We start from the raw sequence: 18,995 nt of genomic DNA on the forward strand, positions 1-18,995 counted from the left end.
CAACTGAAACTTGTTGCTACAAATAAAGCGTGCTTGTAATATTAGCATAAATAAGTTTTGCATATGAAAATAGAGAAATCCATATTCTAAGGTAGAGTCGATAGAGATGTATGACCTACAGCGCATTTGTAACAACTCACTGAAGAATTTGTTAATGTTGTCTCTTTGTTATAATGATCAAATAGGTCAGCGAGGTGTGTTAAGTAATAAAACAAAAAAGAAATAATAGATAATGTAGGTCAGTAGCATGTGTTAAGTAATAAAACAAAAAAGAAATAATAGATAATGTAGGTCAGTAGCATGTGTTAAGTAATAAAACAAAAAAGAAATAATAGATAATGTAGGTCGGTAAGGTGTTTTAGTAATAACACAAAAATGAAATTATAGCTAATGTAGGTCGGTAAGGTGTTTTAGTAATAACACAAAAATGAAATTATAGCTAATGTAGGTCGGTAAGGTGTTTTAGTAATAACACAAAAATGAAATTATAGCTAATGTAGGTCGGTAAGGTGTTTTAGTAATAACACAAAAATGAAATTATAGATAATGTAGGTCAGTAGCATGTGTTAAGTAATAAAACAAAAATGAAATTATAGATAAAGTAAGTCGATCAGGTGTGTTTAGAAAAGAAAACAACATAGAAAATACAAACATGCCAAAGTGAAATTAGGATAAGATCAGGTGTTCCGACCGGATAAGCGTTTTCTGCTCTATCTGCGACACCAAACATAAACATCTCCAAGTAAGTAATGTCACCTTCTCAATCGTGGACAACGTTAACAAGAACGAAACCAAGAGGCATACATGCTTTAACGAGAATAGAACACATCCAACTTCATATTGTACATAGTAATAGCATAATTCCCAATGTTTTTTTTTTTTGTATTTGTTTTTGTGTTTTGTTCCCAAAAAGTCTCCAAAAGCTTACATTTCTCGAAACAATATTTTGTAAATTTATCTACTTGTTGCACGGAAACCTTAAAACAGGGAGCAAGCCACCGAATACTATAGGTTGTGCAAGCAGGCTTGTCGCTATCTAAAAATGGAAGATTCATGAAAGGAAAATCGAAATTAGCCTTATCATAGAACTCGAAAGATAACATGGAAATTCTTATCTGTTGTGTGTAAGTCATCTGGGATTAAGCATATTGCTTCTTTGAATGAAAAGTAAGATAACTAAGTATAATATAATATAATATAATATAATACAATATAATATAATATAATATAATATAATAATATAACATAACCTCTTTTATGACAGATAAAATGATACGTTTACTTAATACTGTAATGGTCTCTTTTTTCGAGAAATTTATTTTCCGCTTATTTCATGGATGGCATTAAATCGCCGAAAGTTGAGAAATTATTTGGTCCTTTTTATGGCTTCCGTTAAAAACGTCCTGTTTTCTTCAAGCTTTAGTTATTTGTTACCATTCTAGACATGTCTGATACTTTCACTAGAACCGTAGGTTAATTGGATGCAGTAGTAACCTCTGTTTAGAATGCAAGTTAATGTATGGTGATGTTTACATGTGTACTATAAAAAATTGAAAGGATTGCACATAGGAACTCAATAAGGCCCTTTAAGGTGGTTCTATTAGGGGACGGTGTAATGTACGTAATAAGTTACAAAATTTCTTCCTTTTTACACACTTCAGTAATATATGGAAATACACAAAGAAATTTATTCAGTCAAATTTTGGAATTACCAATTAATAGTATTAAAGAAGGCCAGTTGTGGGTTGGTTGATACGTATTATAACCAAGAAGGGTAGTTTTAGCATACTTTGAATAACTTCACCTTAACGTTAGTCTCAAACATTCACAATTCGTTGGTAAATATGCGTCAGTTCTCTCAGTGTTTCACGTTTATTTCCTTTAAGTCTACTCTAAAATACGCATAACCTTACATGACCATTATTAGCAAATGAGACATGATTAATAACCTCATATATATTAAAATCAAATTTCTTACCTAATGGTATACTCTAAAGTCATTTTTATACATAAATGTTTATTTTAATAATGATATGACTTGTGAAATACATTATATGTCAAAACGTCTGACACTTGGCATTCAATACGACCAGGTTATTTTAATATTTGCGTATTCAAATTGTATTACAGGTGAAAACTTATTTTTTTAAACTTCGTAATATGATAAGTATTCCTTGAACACACACATAATGTATAACCATAATTCGTTCCTCTCTGCCAGAATAGTTTGGTTTGTGCTGGTATTGTAAGTTCAGAGAGTTCCTGCATGTTGTGTTTAATAGTTCTTTTTCAATTGCTTGACAAATGCATCTATGAAATAATCTGTGCTCGTGTATTTTTTTCTATTTTTTTTTACTAGATTATCTCACTACCTTCATATTTTGATAGAAAATCTCTTATCTTATTGCCCGAAAATGTCACAGAAAACACTGACTGAATTAGATTACGCTGTCTTGTTAAATAAACATTCCTCTGTTAGTGCACATCACGTGTACATGATTGCTGACCTAGGTTTATCTGAAAAGTTGGTCATTTTTTAAAATTTACCCTATTCACCACGCTATGTACCTTCACGAGAACTCGAGGCCATCGATCAAATCTTCTATTCAACTTTAATTATCAGCCTCCTTCAAAATACAGTAAAATATGCAAATGATGATTTTTTCATAAATTCGTTGGAAAACTGTTTTCTCATTGAAGTGATTTGATAACACCATCTAAAGCTATATCTGAATTGGTCGTGAGACACAATAAGTAAGAACATCCCACATGTACTGACAAACATCACACTTTCTCAGTGACTGGTATTCATTTAGCGATCAGTGTGTTCAATAATCAATTCCCTTATACAATGCAATTCATGTTAAACATGATATTCTGTCAAATCGTCTTGATAATGAAAACGTTACTATAGTTTCACTAACTCTGTATAAAATTCTGCTCAAAATTAAGTATAATGTATTGATATATATATATTTCAGCTGTTTACTAAAGGGCGTGAGTGACACTAAATTAACCAAGTTGGTTTAGACTGCGATGTTTTCGGTCAGTTTTCTGTTACATTATCCTTCATCGTTGCTTGTACTTCTTCGTCCGCTGTTACAGTATCATGTTGTGTATAAATTAATTTTATTTGATTTTTTTCCTTATAAATTGATAGTTTATAAATAAGCTGATTTGTTTCAAACTTCTTTTTTTAAAATAAGTAAATCAAAACGTTTTAAACTTTATATAAAGTGGCAATGCCTTTCCAGCATCAAAATGATCTAAACTGTTTTTCGATGGCGCCTGTTTATTTAGTATACTCCATTTTACTACAAACAATGATTGATAATTAATAAATATCTTAATCATTTATGTAGATCACTCCCATAGGTACGTGTACCTCATCAGGTATCCCGTGTTTTTCGACACTCTAGATAAGTATTAAAAGAAAAATGAATGCATTTCTCCCCTTTTATGATTTCATAACAGAAAAGCTGAAAAATTACCCCCCTTTTAAAAAAAAAAAAATTAACCACTGTTATGATCGTTTAATATTTTTTAGAAAACATTATCACATGTAAACCTTAAAGCTGCAAAATGAAATAGAATCAATATCTGCGACATCAGTTGTAGGATTGGTATATATAGAACTGATTTGTTTTCAAGCGTAACCATTATGTTATAGATATCTACAATGGTACATACAATATCACTTTAGTAAACCATATAACTATATATATACTAGTACACACAATTTCACTTTAGTAAACCATATGATATATATATACTGGTACACACAATATCACTTTAGTAAACCATATAACTATATATATACTGGTACACACAATATCACTTTAGTAAACCATATAACTATATATTTACTGGTACACACAAAATCACTTTAGTAAATAATATAACTATATATATATTGGAACACACAATATCACTTTAGTAAACCATATAACTATATATACTGGTACACACAATATCACTTTAGTGCAACATATAACTATATATTTACTGGTACACACAAAATCACTTTAGTAAATAATATAACTATATATATATTGGAACACACAATATCACTTTAGTTAACCATATAACTATATATACTGGTACACATAATATCACTTAAGTAAACCACTTAACTATATATACTGGTACACACAATATCACTTTAGTGCACCATATAACTATATATATACTGGTACATACAATATCACTTTAGTAAACCATATAACTATATATACACTGGTACACATAATATCACTTTAGTAAACCATATAACTATATATACTGGTACACACAATATCACTTTAGTAAACCATATAACTATATATACTGGTACACACAATATCACTTTAGTAAACCATATAACTATATATACACTGGTACACACGATATCACTTTAGTAAACCATATAAATTATAAAATCACCGGTACACACAATATCACTTTAGTAAACCATATAACTATATATATACTGGTACACACAATATCACTTTAGTAAATAATATAACTACATATACTGGTACACACAATATCACTTTAGTAAACCATATAACCATATACACTGGTACACACAATATCACTTTAGTAAACCATATAACCATATACACTGGTACACACAATATCACTTTAGTAAACCATATAACTATATATATACTGGTACACACAATATCACTTTAGTAAATAATATAACTATATATACTGGTACACACAATATCACTTTAGTAGATTATATAATATATATATACTGCTACACACAATATCACTTTAGTAAACCATATAACCATATACACTGGTACACACAATATCACTTTAGTAAACCATATAACCATATATATACTGGTACACACAATATCACTTTAGTAAACCATATAACTATATATTTACTGGTACACACAAAATCACTTTATATATAACATAATATAACATATAACTATATATATATATTAAACCATATAACTATATATATATACTGGTACACACACACTTTAGTACACACAATATCACTTTAGTAAATAATAATAATATAACTTTATATATATATACACTGGAACACACAATATCACTTTAGTAAACCATATAACTATATATACTGGTACACACAATATCACTTTAGTAGATTATATAATATATATATACTGGTACACACAATATCACTATATATATTAGTAAACCATATAATATATATATATACTGGTACACACAATATCACTTTAGGTAACTATATATACTGGTACACACAATATCACTTTAGTAAACCATATAACCATATACACTGGTACACACAATATCACTTTAGTAAACCATATAACCATATACACTGGTACACACAAAATCACTTTAGTAAATAATATAACTATATATATATTGGAACACACAATATCACTTTAGTAAACGATATAACTATATATACTGGTACACACAATATCACTTTAGTAAACCATATAACCATATATATACTGGTACACACAATATCACTTTAGTAAATAATATAACTATATATACTGGTACACACAATATCACTTTAGTAAACCATATAACTATATATACACTGGTACACACAACATCACTTTTGTAAACATTATAACCGTTACACACAATCTGATTTATACACGATATATGCACTATGATTATTTCAACGATATAAAGGATAAAGTGTTATTGCCAACTATATTAATGTTACACACTATACGATTTCTATAAACTATATAAACGATACATATAGTATAATTATAAATAATATGACTGTTGTAAACAATATTACTGACATACACACTATGACTGTTGTAAACAATATTACTGACATACAAAATATGTCTGTTGTAAACAATATTACCGACACACACAATATGACTGTTGTAAACAAGATTATTGACACACACAATATGAGTGTTGTAAACAATATATCTGGTACACATAAAATTATTATCAACATTATAACTGGAATACACAATAAACATAACTGTCATGAATAATTAAATCGGTACCTACAGTATTATTATAAACGTTATAATTGATACATAAATATCATTGTTATGTATTATATAAATGGTACATACAGTATTATTACAAACATTATAATTGATACATAAATATCATTGTTATGTATTATATACATGGTGCATACAGTAGTATTATAAACATTATAATTGGTACAATAAACTGGTATATATTACTGATACACAAATATCATTGTTGTTAAAAATAAAGCTGATACATACATTATAAAGCTTATGAACGATATAACAGTTACACACAGTGTAAGGTTAATATATTTGATTGTCACATAATGACCACTGTTGTGGTTACGACTAAGTATGAAGTCCGAATTTGTGTGTTGATATTATGGTATATTTTTCCTTGATTTTCTATGCTGATGAGGGGGTATACTTGTCCTTGTATATTGATGCTGTGTTATGTTTGTCCTTGTATATTGATGCTGTGTTATGTTAGTCCTTGTATATTGATGCTGTGTTATGTTAGTCCTTGTATATTGATGCTGTGTTATGTTAGTCCTTGTATATTGATGCTGTGTTATGTTAGTCCTTGTATATTGATGCTGTGGTATATTTGTCCTTTTATATTGATGCTGTGCTATGTTTGTCCTTGTATATTAATGCTGTGTTATGTTTGTCCTTGTATATTGATGCTGTGTTATGTTTGTCCTTGTATATTGATGCTGTGTTATGTTTGTCCTTGTGTAGTGATATGTTATGTTTGTCCTTGTATATTGATGCTGTGCTATGTTTGTCCTTGTATATTGATGCTATGTTACGTTAGTCCTTGTATATTGATGCTGTGCTCTGTTAGTCCTTGTATATTGATGCTGTGTTACGTTTGTCCTTGTATATTGATGCTGTGTTATGTTTGTCCTTGTATATTGATGCTGTGGTATGTTTGTCCTTGTATAGTGATGCTATGTGTTATGTTTGTCTTGTATATTGATGCTGTATAATGTTTGGCCTTGTATATTGATGCTGTGTTATGTCTGTCCTTGTATATTGATGCTGTTGTATGTTTGTCCTTGTATATTGATGCTGTGGTATGCTTGGCCTTGTATATTGATGCTGTATTATGTTTGGCCTTGTATATTGATGCTGTATTATGTCTGTCCTTGTATATTGATGCTGTTGTATGTTTGTCCTTGTATATTGATGCTGTTGTATGTTTGTCCTTGTATATTGATGCTGTATTATGTTTGTCCTTGTATATTTATGCTATGTGTTATGTGTGTCCTTGTATATTTATGCTATGTGTTATGTTTGTCCTTGTATAGTGATGCTATGTGTTATGTTTGTCCTTGTATATTGATGCTGTGTTATGTTTGTCCTTGTATATTGATGCTGTGCTATGTTTGTCCTTGTATATTGATGCTGTGTTATGTTTGGCCTTGTATAGTGATGCTATGTGTTATGTTTGTTCTTGTATATTGATGCTGTGTTATGTTTGTCCTTGTATATTGATGCTGTGCTATGTTTGTCCTTGTATATTGATGCTGTGTTATGTTTGTTCTTGTATATTGATGCTGTGCTATGTTTGTCCTTGTATATTGATGCTGTGCTATGTTGGCCTTGTATATTGATGCTGTGCTATGTTTGTTCTTGTATATTGATGCTGTGCTATGTTTATCCTTGTATAGTGATGCTATGTGTTATGTTTGTCCTTGTATATTGATGCTGTGTTATGTTTGTTCTTGTATATTGATGTGTTATTTTTGTTCTTGTATATTGATGCTGTGTTGTTTGTCCTTGTATATTGATGCTATGTGTTATGTTTGTCCTTGTATATTGATGTGTTATGTTAGTCCTTGTATATTGATGCTGTGGTATATTTGTCCTTTTATATTGATGCTGTGTTATGTTTGTCCTTGTATATTGATGCTGTGGTATATTTGTCCTTTTATATTGATGCTGTGTTATGTTTGTCCTTGTATATTGATGCTGTGTTATGTTTGTCCTTGTATATTAATGTTGTGTTATGTTTGTCCTTGTATATTGATGTGTTATGTTTGTCCTTGTATATTGATGTGTTATGTTTGTCCTTGTATATTGATGCTGTGTTATGTTTGTCCTTGTTTATTGATACCGTGGTATATTTTTCCTGGAGTTTGGTGTCAGCGGGTTATATTCTATTATTTTGTACGATTGGACATTTTTGATGGTCGTTAGTATATATGGTGTTTCCATTGCTGTTCTCGTTTGGGGAACGTGACATTACTAACATGGACTGATCAAGTTTTATATTGCGAGTGTCGTCGAAGTACCAAACGACATTTACTCTACTAGAACAACTGGTCTTATTCTACTTGTATATTTCCTTTAATCATATTTTGTTCTCAATTGATCTATATGGAGTATGGCTGGCGATTTCGTTATCCTGTCCGTGATTTCGTGCTGTGAAATATTGGTAAAAAAGCAGATTATAATTGTATAAATGTAACATACCAACTTGGAGTAAATATTTCTAAGTTGAGAATTTCCATGTTAAGGAACATAAAAGCCAAAATTCTCTTATTCGCTTACTTCAGTTTTATCATAAAAAGCTATTCGTAATAAGCAATTCATCAAAATGATGTGATCTATTCATTGGACAGTTGCTCTGTTTTTGTACAGATGTGTTCGGATAAATATAAAAAAAACTTTCTGTTTTTTGCTAGATGCTAACAAAATGTAGATAGCACATCCTTTTACCATATGTCCCAAGTAGACAAAGGAGACATTTGGCAACGTAAATATCAGTAATGTGTGCTTTGTGTGGTAGAAACGAAATCTTAAGAACATATTTTTCACTTATTAAGAATACAAAGGTATTCGTTCAACCTACTAGGAGCTCCTCGTTCTGTGTTTTTAGTCAGACTTTCCCTCAGCAACACCTAGAATGTGATGTCAGAGATACGACATACACCCGGTATCATTGATTAGTAGAATTGAACGCCAAATGTACAAGCAATGAGAAGTACTAATATTTTAGGAGTATTTTGTGATAAAAATAAAGGCATTTGCCTTTTGCACGATGGAAATGTACTCGTTCTGTTATAGATAAATATATATCTTCATTTTATTAGTATCGACAACAATGAAAATGAGACTTCATCATGAGGAAACCCGACAGTTGGATCAATGATTTTGTCACATTTGATGATATCGAATCGCTCAATTTTAAATGTATACCGCGTGCTAGCTGGTTGTAGATAATCTTCTTATATTATTTTTAAACTTGTGGTGGATGTTGTACTTTATCTAATATATTTGTATATATATTGATACTCTTTACCGATGCTTCATCTGTATCTAAGTGGGACACCAGCAACGTTTTATGTAGAAAGTATATATATAAACTTGTTACAATTAAGACTAGTGAGGTGATATCTTCAGACGATGGCTAGCTATTGATATCCAGTTTTTCAAATACAATATTTTTTTTTCAAAACCAAGATAACGATATTTCATCTATTTGTAACGATTAATGAGACTAAACTGACCGTCTGTTTGTGTAATTTAAGCTTCAAAACTTGCACCTCACATATAAAGGTTGTCTTTTGTAAATGTTCTGGCATATACTGTTCCTGTTATGTCCTAAAATGTTTAGCTAAAATCCTCATTGCCAAATACTCAGTTAAATAGATTACCATAGATATCTATATTCTTTTTTAAATTGAAATAGTTTTAAGTAATGAGAGCTTCGCTGTTGCATCTTTGTATACAGTTATATTATGTCATTTTAGAACTATGTCATCATGACAATAATTACGAACGAAATGTTTTCTGTATCTTAATAAGTGTACAAAAAATAGGAGACATATGAGAAATTGGCAAATATAAGCAACTTGAATATGAAGCGACGATCGGAGCCAATGCTTACCATCTATTCAAATTTTATTTTGAATTTTATTCTGTACATTTATGAAATCGTGCATTCCATGTGAACAACATAAACGTTTTCTTTGCCACTAGGTAGGTATTGGAGAAACAATGGTGAACAGTGATTGTGTGGGAAACTTACATATGTATTTCATCCTATTCCAGCTTTGAATTAAGACTGACAATAATTTTATTTTAAAGATATATTACTGTTTAGCACAGGCATGTTATCATTATAATATGTCTCTTATTTATGAACATTTCAAACTGTCTAACAAAAAGGTAAAACAATATCTTTAAAAATCATATCGTTAGAACACAGCGACATTAAATGAAAAATAACTTAGCAAACAACCATCCATACGTAAATATATAATGAGACAATGTACAAAAGGCAAGATCTTTTGCCCTGTAGGATCATTTAATGTGCGCATAAAGCTTATTGTTTACATGTGATTAATAATCAATGATGTTTCAGTGCTCACGATTCATAAGAATAGCAAGTATTATGCGAGCATTAGGCAGCACTACAGTGCTCTGAGACTAATTAACTCCTGTATAGTCACCATCTCATTGTGTATTCGGTAGATTGGATTGTTTCTAATATATTTTGTTGGTTTAATACTTATAAATAGCAGAAGTAATGCTGCATTATAATAACATATACATTTCTAAATTTATATAAAACTGACCGTTTAACAGTGGTATAATTTTTTTAATTTTCTTTTTTCTGCATGGTCTATTCACAAGAAACTGGAAACTGTTATATTCGATTGCCAGCTGCTGCCGCTTATATTTAAATAGATCCATTACGGCTAATTCAGCAAGTAACAATGTAAATGTTAATTATTATCCCATCCGTATGATATTAATGTGAAACTTTGAGTTGAAATTCACCAGCGAAAACACAGCTCTTTTTAATTAAATGGTCTTGTATTAATTGATGTGTTTTTAAGTTACAATATCCTCAATACATAAAATAAGCTTTCTTCAGATGTATTCGTCATGGTTGAAATTATCATATTATTTTAAGTAAGAAAAGTCATTGCAGAATTTCTCGTGTAATATTTAGTGTGGAAAACTTTGTAGAAATAGACTACGTAATATTCTGCGTTATGTCTTTGTTGAAATGACTTGTGATGTATCTTAACTAAATTGTCAGTGTAATATTTCATGTTATCATCCGTTGAAACAACTGGTTTTAAAACTAATTCTTGTTGAATTCTTAACTTTTTTTCAAAATTCTTGGTATTAGAATCTTGGTAGAACCTGTTCAAGTAAAGTAAGGGTCACGTAATGTTTAGTGTCACCTGCTTGGTTGAAATTATTCATGAAATGTTTAGTAAAAAATGGTGACGTAATATTCAAATTTTGGTTGATATTGTTCATGTCATATTTAGAGCAAAGGACTTAGCTGTAATTGTTTATGGATATTTAGTGCAAAACATTTAGCTGAAGTCATTAATGTTATATTTAATGAAAAATATTTGGCTGAAATTGTTCGTGTGATATTAAGTGAAAACACTTGGTTGAAATCATTAATGTCATGTGTATCGTAAAGCACTTGCTTGAAACTGATGTTGCAAAATTCAGTGACGATTATCATGAGAAATAATTATGTAGTATTTTAGCTCTAAAATATAGTTAGGTTTAAATCATTCGTAAATCTTCTTGTGTTAGATTCTGGTTTGATATTCTTCAAATAATTTTCAGTACTAAAATTATGGTAAGAAGGTAGGGCTGCAATATTCAATATTTCAATTTCTGTTAACATAGGATTGAACTGTTCATATTAAAGGTAGTTTGTGAACGTCAACCGTTTGATAAAGATAATTCCTGTAAATCTGAGTGTTTAAGTCACCGTTTTAAATTCCGGGTTGAAATTATTAATGTAATAATAAGGGTTGGATTCACTGAAATATTTTTTTGCATTGACTATCGGAAACTTTTGATGTTTTTGTTTCCTGTTTTCTGTTTGTTTTTGGTTTAGATTTCTTTCCTAATTTAACTTTTTGTTCCTGATTTTTCGTTTTGTTTTTGGTTTTGTTTTGTTGTTGTTGTTGTTGTTGATGTTGTTATTTTGTTCATATTATCTTAGAAATTTGAATGATTCAGTTCCTTCAATTAAATTCTAAATATTCATGATACACATTCATTCTCGAACTTGCTGACGATTTACAGGTGAAAATAGAAAATACTCATATAGGGAAAAATAGGAAACAATATACTATCATAAAAAATCAGTCCAAGATCCGCACAACGATGCCTTGATATGCGGAACAGTACTTCACTGGTTTTAATTAAATAAATAAGTAATTTTACTAATTCAATAAGGCCTTAATGATAGCATGTTTTTTATTACGAGGAAATGTGACATGTTGGCATAATCAAATGTATAATAGGAAAGTCTTTATTACAGGCAATCAACATTTACCAGGCACTGTTATTGACTCAATTCAATTAAACAGGTACATGCGGTAATTTGTTGCTCAAACAATTCTTTTTAAACTTATGGAATAGTAAAATTCCATTTGTCAAGTGAGGCAACGAGACGCATAGAATGAGACACTTTTAAGTACAATTGTATTTTACCTTAATATATCAAGTCACCAAAACTGGAATTCATTTAATATGCATAGTTAAAATATCATTTGCATTAAATTTAGCATTACTAATGTTTATGATTAATTTAATTCTTATTTTTAATTTACATAGCTTTGAAATTTAATAGAAATCACGTATCAACGTTTCCAAACACTTCAGACCGGAAGGGAAGGTAACGCTTGCGCAAATTTTAAGAAATTAAATTGTGCAGTTTCATTGACCCTTCGAACCAGAACAAATATCTTCCTTTTTCACAAACGAAAACATTCCGCAAATACAATTGTAATAATCCCGTTTGACAAAACACAAGGAAAATGCATGCATGTCACGCACAAAAACCATTAATGTTTTAGGTCGGGAGGGCACAAAGTCGGTGTGTTGACCCGAAGACAGACAAACTCTTTTATAGCCAAATTTATATTTTTCATTCAAGTCAAGCCAAATTTTTCCTGTACAATGATGCTTATATAAAAACATGTAAGATAAAATCAGCAGTATTTAATGAAGGAAATTGTACATAATTTCATGCAGGTAATATTTGTTTATACTTTCAGATTATAGTTTATGCAAGTCACAAGTTGAATTATTTAACAATGAATTTTTAATTGAAGATATTGATTATGGACTAATAGAATAAGCTGTGTTTACTAGATATTAAAGAATATTTAGCATTTTCAGGAAATATTACAGTACATTTAACATTACTTTTTTGTTTTAATTTTCAGTATGTTAAGTATTTTGTTAAACTTCCCAACGGTATGTATAATTCCATGAATGTCACCAAGTTTCCAAATGTAAAGGCGCTTTTAATTATTGTATTTTAATTGGTTTGAAAATGATGAGGGGATGTTCAACACATGTACCTGACATGTGCAAATATATCTCACTAATTCAGGATACAGTTAGAATAGGAACAAATTAGGAATAACGATAAAATATTATCCAGTTGACATCAGATTGTAAACATTCTTGAATCAAACATTAAGATATTACAGTATCTAAATCTAAACATTCATTTGCACCTTAAACAACAATAGTAACTTCCTAAGGATTATATAATGGGTACACAAGTTAATATAAAAACACGCATCAATTTCAACAGATACAAACAATAAGAGTTAAAAATATATCTTATCTTATGATTTATATGTGTACAATACGTAAACAGAAAATGTTTGCCTGCCATGGATTTACCTTTACACATAACTGCTAGAACGGGTTGCCAAAACATGACACTTAAATTGGTCGAGTATTGATATACAGGGCTTAATTGAATATGGTTTGTCATAAAATCAATTCGCTTATGATAGCGTATAGCAGTCGTCAGTTTCCTCAGAGTAAAGTAGACGTTTGTGAAAATCGATAGAGTGTACAGTATTAATTTGATATATGATCACATGATTATACTCAACCGAACAACATAGGCTAGCTTCCTGGTACAATCACAGGAATGATATTCCAGATATCCCAAAGAAACACGAGACTGTAGTATAAACTTTAAACACAATATACCAGATTTTAGTTTCCTTCCAGTTCTTTTTCATATTGTAATAATTTATATGTCATATCCTACTAGACATATGGTAGTGTATAAAATTTGTGTTTTATCTAGAGACTTTTCACTTAACTCGAACAATATTAGTTTAAGGTATGTTGTAGAAAATTGAATGCAGACAGTTACCAGTAACACATAACGAGATTAATAGTTGAAAATATTTTATTCAAGTTTGATTGAAGTGACAGAAAAAGACATGCTATTTTGTTTTCTGGAACAGTTTTTAAGTGAGAACTTCGAATGTGTTCGAGAGATTTTCAAACTATTTAAAAAGTTTAAGAAACAATTCTGGAATAACGGAATAAATTTGGTACAAATATTCGAAGGACGTTATTTTCTTGCATCAAAACTTCCGAATGATTTTAAATAAGGCTGAAAATCATTAAAATTTAGAGCGAATAATAAATTCATATTTGTATGATTTAAAAACATTTCAAAAAGAATTAAATGTGAATTTGAATCTAAATCAGTATTAGAGAAAGGATAATATCAGTTTGTTAAAGAGTTTCCCGTGGTATTCTGTGGGATTACTTTAACATAGTATGTCATTAGAATAACGGGACACAAACACGAATTTTACCTTAACAAGAATTAAAACCCAGTCTCTCAGATATTAATTGTTGTACTGAAACAAGATGACAATCCCCTTTCGTTGATTATAGTGGAAAGTTACAATATTGTTTATACCGCGGGCGAATATGTACATTTTGAAATATACAATTTGGTTGATTTTTTATAAGAATCCAAATAGTTTTCACATATTATTTTTCACAAATATATTGAACGAACAGTGTTGAAAAATCGGTCTGATTTCTATGGGAAACCTCATTGCAGAAAATACTAAATACTTACAAGTGAATGACACCTTTTAACACAAATTCATAACTAAATACAGTGGAGGAAAAACGAAATTAATCATTACGTACATATCAGTTCAAAAACATTCTTGATTGCCATAGCACCTAAAATTATCTATAAAATGATATATAGCATACAAATCACACAAAGGATTGGATGAATGTTTTTGTTTTTTTTATTTATCTCATCCGTAATATACTATTGTAAAGAATAATTAATTGAAGACGTGAATAAACAAGAAACCAAAATGACTTAAAAACGCTATTTCTTGGTGGAAGCTGTCCATGAATCGACTACCAAGTGGTTTTACTTACTAACTTAGTGTACACATGGTTAGGATGAACTGATGGCGAGGGAGTCTGTCTAGTTACGATAACGTTTCTGTGCCTGTGATGTTTATTTGAAGCCAAAAAGGCTTACTTGTATGTTTGCATTTATCTCGTACGAGCGACAGACTAAACGTTTCAAGGCACACCATACCTCGGTCTTGATTGCCCATTTATTAGCGGTCGGGAGGCGATGCACATTTTTGTGCATACTCTGCACTCCCTGTGCACTGCTATCTACACAAGATTATTTTAGGTGTATAAGTGTTTGCTATGTCGGGATGCCGTGTCAAGGTCGGTAACCCACTATTTACATAAAAACTTTCAACTCGGATATACAATTCCGGTGATTTGTCGCTTCTGACCAATGAAATTGCGCCGTTTATTCGAATGCACAATTTCATGACAAGTGGCCTACCTTGTACAGTCGTCCATCAAGTGTCACGTGCAGATAGCCTAACACTGTAGCCAAAAATAACTAGTAATATAACTGATATGTCTCGTCCGACCTTTTTATCTGCCATGTGTCCAATCTCACAAGTTCCCGATTACGTAAGGTGACATGGGGCTACTCTTTAATAGAATAAGTTGTATCCCGGTATCCTCAGCAAGTGTATTTGAATAATTTCAGTTGATGACTTATGTAATAGGTGGTAGAAGCTGACTGACGTAAGAGAGCAGGGAGTACCTTTTTGCCCTTGAGATCATATATCTTACATGAGGTCACAGTTGTATCTGTAGACGTGAGTAAACAGGTGTGTTTGGGAGGAGATGGAGAATGGGGAGTATATCCTAACCTCTATAAGTCGTAACCAGGTGTACTGAGTAAGGGATGGGCCTTGGGAGTATTTCTACCCCAATACAACACATATGTCTTGCATAACCCACGATCGTATTACCACAAAAACGCCAAATGTTTAGTGGGTGTATGTAACACAGTAAGTGCCTTCTTCTTATTAGAGTCTAGTATATTATGGGTTGTAGCCCTGACAAGGTATACGTAATTAGAATCTGATCTGAAAAAGGGGATGAACTCGTTATAGAATAATTGACTTTCTTCAATTAGTCACTTGACACGCTTATCTTTAGTTTGGAATGTAATGAAAAGATACGGAAGAAAAAAGAACGATAACTCTGATCTACAAATAGAATTCTATAGAGAATGAAAGTATATACATACCATAATCCTTATCCCATCCCAGAAAAAACTGAGATGTTTGAAATAAGCGAGAAAAACCAAACAAGACAGAAACAAAAAACAAAAAAAGCCTTGTTTCAGCTAATGATCACATTTTTTCTACCCCCCCCCCCCCTTTTTTTTTTTTATAAAAGCCGTCAAACCATTTTCACTGTTCAGCAGTTCAATAATTTGTCACTTATATACTATATACGGTTTCTTATGGCCCTATTTTGTAAAGCAAAACGATGCAAACTAAGACCATAGTTGTAAAACTACGCCGGTTTTTCACTGTCATTGAAATGCACACCACCGAGCTTTGCTACATCTGACAACACCATACATGTATTTCGATTGCCTGTCACATAGAAGCACTACTCGTTTACTGGAACAATGTTTTTAGTTCCTCAAGGCAATAACCCGCTTCAAAAGCCGATTGTCGAAAGAATAAACCAGGCTTTCCGAACTTGGTTCACACACTATATATACTGATTCTCTCGATCGCAATAAACTTTTGCAAGATGTATTCGTCAGCTACTAAAGGAACGATGAGTTATTTCCCCTTTTCAGATATTTACACTTAGATTAACAAGTGTAAATACATATTTTGTTACATTAGCCTTATGTAGTAGCTATAACAAAACTGGGCATCATCTAAGTCAGCATCGAACTCGGCAAACACATCACGAGTGTTCCGCTAAATAAACAGATTCATTCGTGACGACAAGACAGCGTTAAACCTTGTTTCTTGATTGTTGCAAATGAAAAGAAAGTTAACAGTTTTAAGCATGTAAAGAAAAAATATTTAACATGATGTAAATGTAATAAAGAAAACATAATTGAAATCTTGCGATTCAAATTCAAGAATACAATTAAAATATGATAAAAATGTAACTTGGAATACCAAAATATATCGAGCTAAATTTCTCTCCTCTTTATTTCCTTTTTTCATTAATTTCTATTCTTTAGTTGTACTTGTTTTTAAAACATGTTTTGAATTTTCTGTGTTCAAAATTGCAACTTCAGTGACCATTGAATTATAACAGTTTGGCAGTTTCTCACATGATGTTTCACTCTGAATTCGATCTTGATGACATCGTTATTTCGAAGTGTTTTTGTCATAATCAATACAAACAATGGTATGTATATATGTATTTGCTCTTTAAGATTTCTCACATGGTATAACATTGTCACATGTTACTTATTGTGTTTACAATCACTTTCAGATCACAAGAAGGTCGACTTGGACTGGAACCATTCACAGAGGAACACTATTGCGCACCCCTAAGGATGTTGAAAGGAAACACCGATGTCGAATCACATAGCAATGCCAATAAATGGCATGAAGTAAACATAATGGAACTTTCTATTGATTTCGGAAAGCAACATCAATAGACTGGCTTGTTCTATGTGTCGTTTTCCAACATGTTTTTCTATCTCTACATTTCCGATTGTTTCAAAACCTTACGATAGAATTTCAGGTTCTGTTAGCATACAGCATGATTGATTGCGTCAACACAAATAGGATTACAATTCGCCTAGAAAACGTCAAGACATGCCTAGGTGATCAAATCAACAATAACGTTATCAAAAAGATATTTCTGATTCTTGCGACTGTCATCCAGTAACAAAAACAGCTTAATTAAACTATTTGAATAATTTTGTACGACAAGCTCTTAAGCATTAGGTACGGTAAAGGCGACAGCTATAACAAATGACAACGTCATCAGAGCATTGACGTACGTCGGTGAAACAACGCCAATCGAGGGGACAAATCAGGGAGACGGAAAACATTTAATTGATAAACTTACCAACAAAAAAAACATATGCATGGAAAACATGACTAGTGAGTTTGCCCCTTCCATCACTGAAGAGTCCTGAAAGTGATGCAACAGCTGTCAGCTGCAGGTTAATTTATTAATAATGAATCTTAATCTAATTTCATGTTTAAAAGTAATTTTACAAACTTTCAATTTTACAAATACAAGCGCAAAATATTCAGTCACTTTATCAAATTTGACTTTATTGCGTAGATATAACAGTAAAAATTTGAGTAAACTGGAAAATATATGAATTAAAGTCAGATTTACACCGAGACGGCTGAAAACATACTAGGAGAATAGGGCCAGATGTTCCAAAAGAGTAAGCGACTTCTGTTTCTTTAACGACATCCGCTTTGTTAATCTATGTTCAAGTAATGTCACATTCCCAAATAAGAACATGGTATACTAACACAAGTACTAACAGGTATGTTTATGAGCATCAATTAAGTCAAACAATTTTCACCAACCAAAACCAGAAATTCTGTCACTTTAATCATATGTTTTGCCTCACTGTAGTTCACAAGCTGGATTGTACAAATGGCACACAGAAAAAACGCACTTTTCAATACACATTTACATTTAGACACTACGTCTATTTGTTCTTCTAGCAATCGGCAATGATACTAAGGGCCTAAACTTAAAAAGGATGTGACGAGGAGAACTAAAGAACAAGAAAATACAAACATATCAACATAATCATCATTCAAACTCAAATTCAATAATAACAAAAGATTTTCACGAAGACTCCTAAACAGTATAAGGAGAAGAAGTGTTCCTGAAGAGTAAGCGTCTTCTGCT

The 18,995-nt window shown here is 31.0% G+C and overlaps 1 long non-coding RNA gene across 3 annotated transcripts in view; it reads left to right on the plus strand.

The window, feature by feature from the left end:
• The window catches only part of LOC132544491 (uncharacterized), a 38,014-nt gene extending 19,639 nt beyond the window's left edge, over positions 1 to 18,375 (plus strand). For all 3 annotated transcript variants that reach the window (XR_009553999.1, XR_009554000.1, XR_009554001.1), the window contains exon 4: positions 17,601 to 18,375. This is a non-coding gene — a long non-coding RNA (uncharacterized LOC132544491). The remainder of the gene's footprint in view (positions 1 to 17,600) is intronic.
• Positions 18,376 to 18,995: the final 620 nt, after the last annotated feature.

Source organism: Ylistrum balloti, unplaced genomic scaffold (genome assembly GCF_031769215.1).
Source record: "Ylistrum balloti isolate Yb309-2 unplaced genomic scaffold, AGI_CSIRO_Ybal_v1 Utg369800, whole genome shotgun sequence".
Lineage (NCBI taxonomy): Eukaryota > Metazoa > Mollusca > Bivalvia > Pectinida > Pectinidae > Ylistrum > Ylistrum balloti.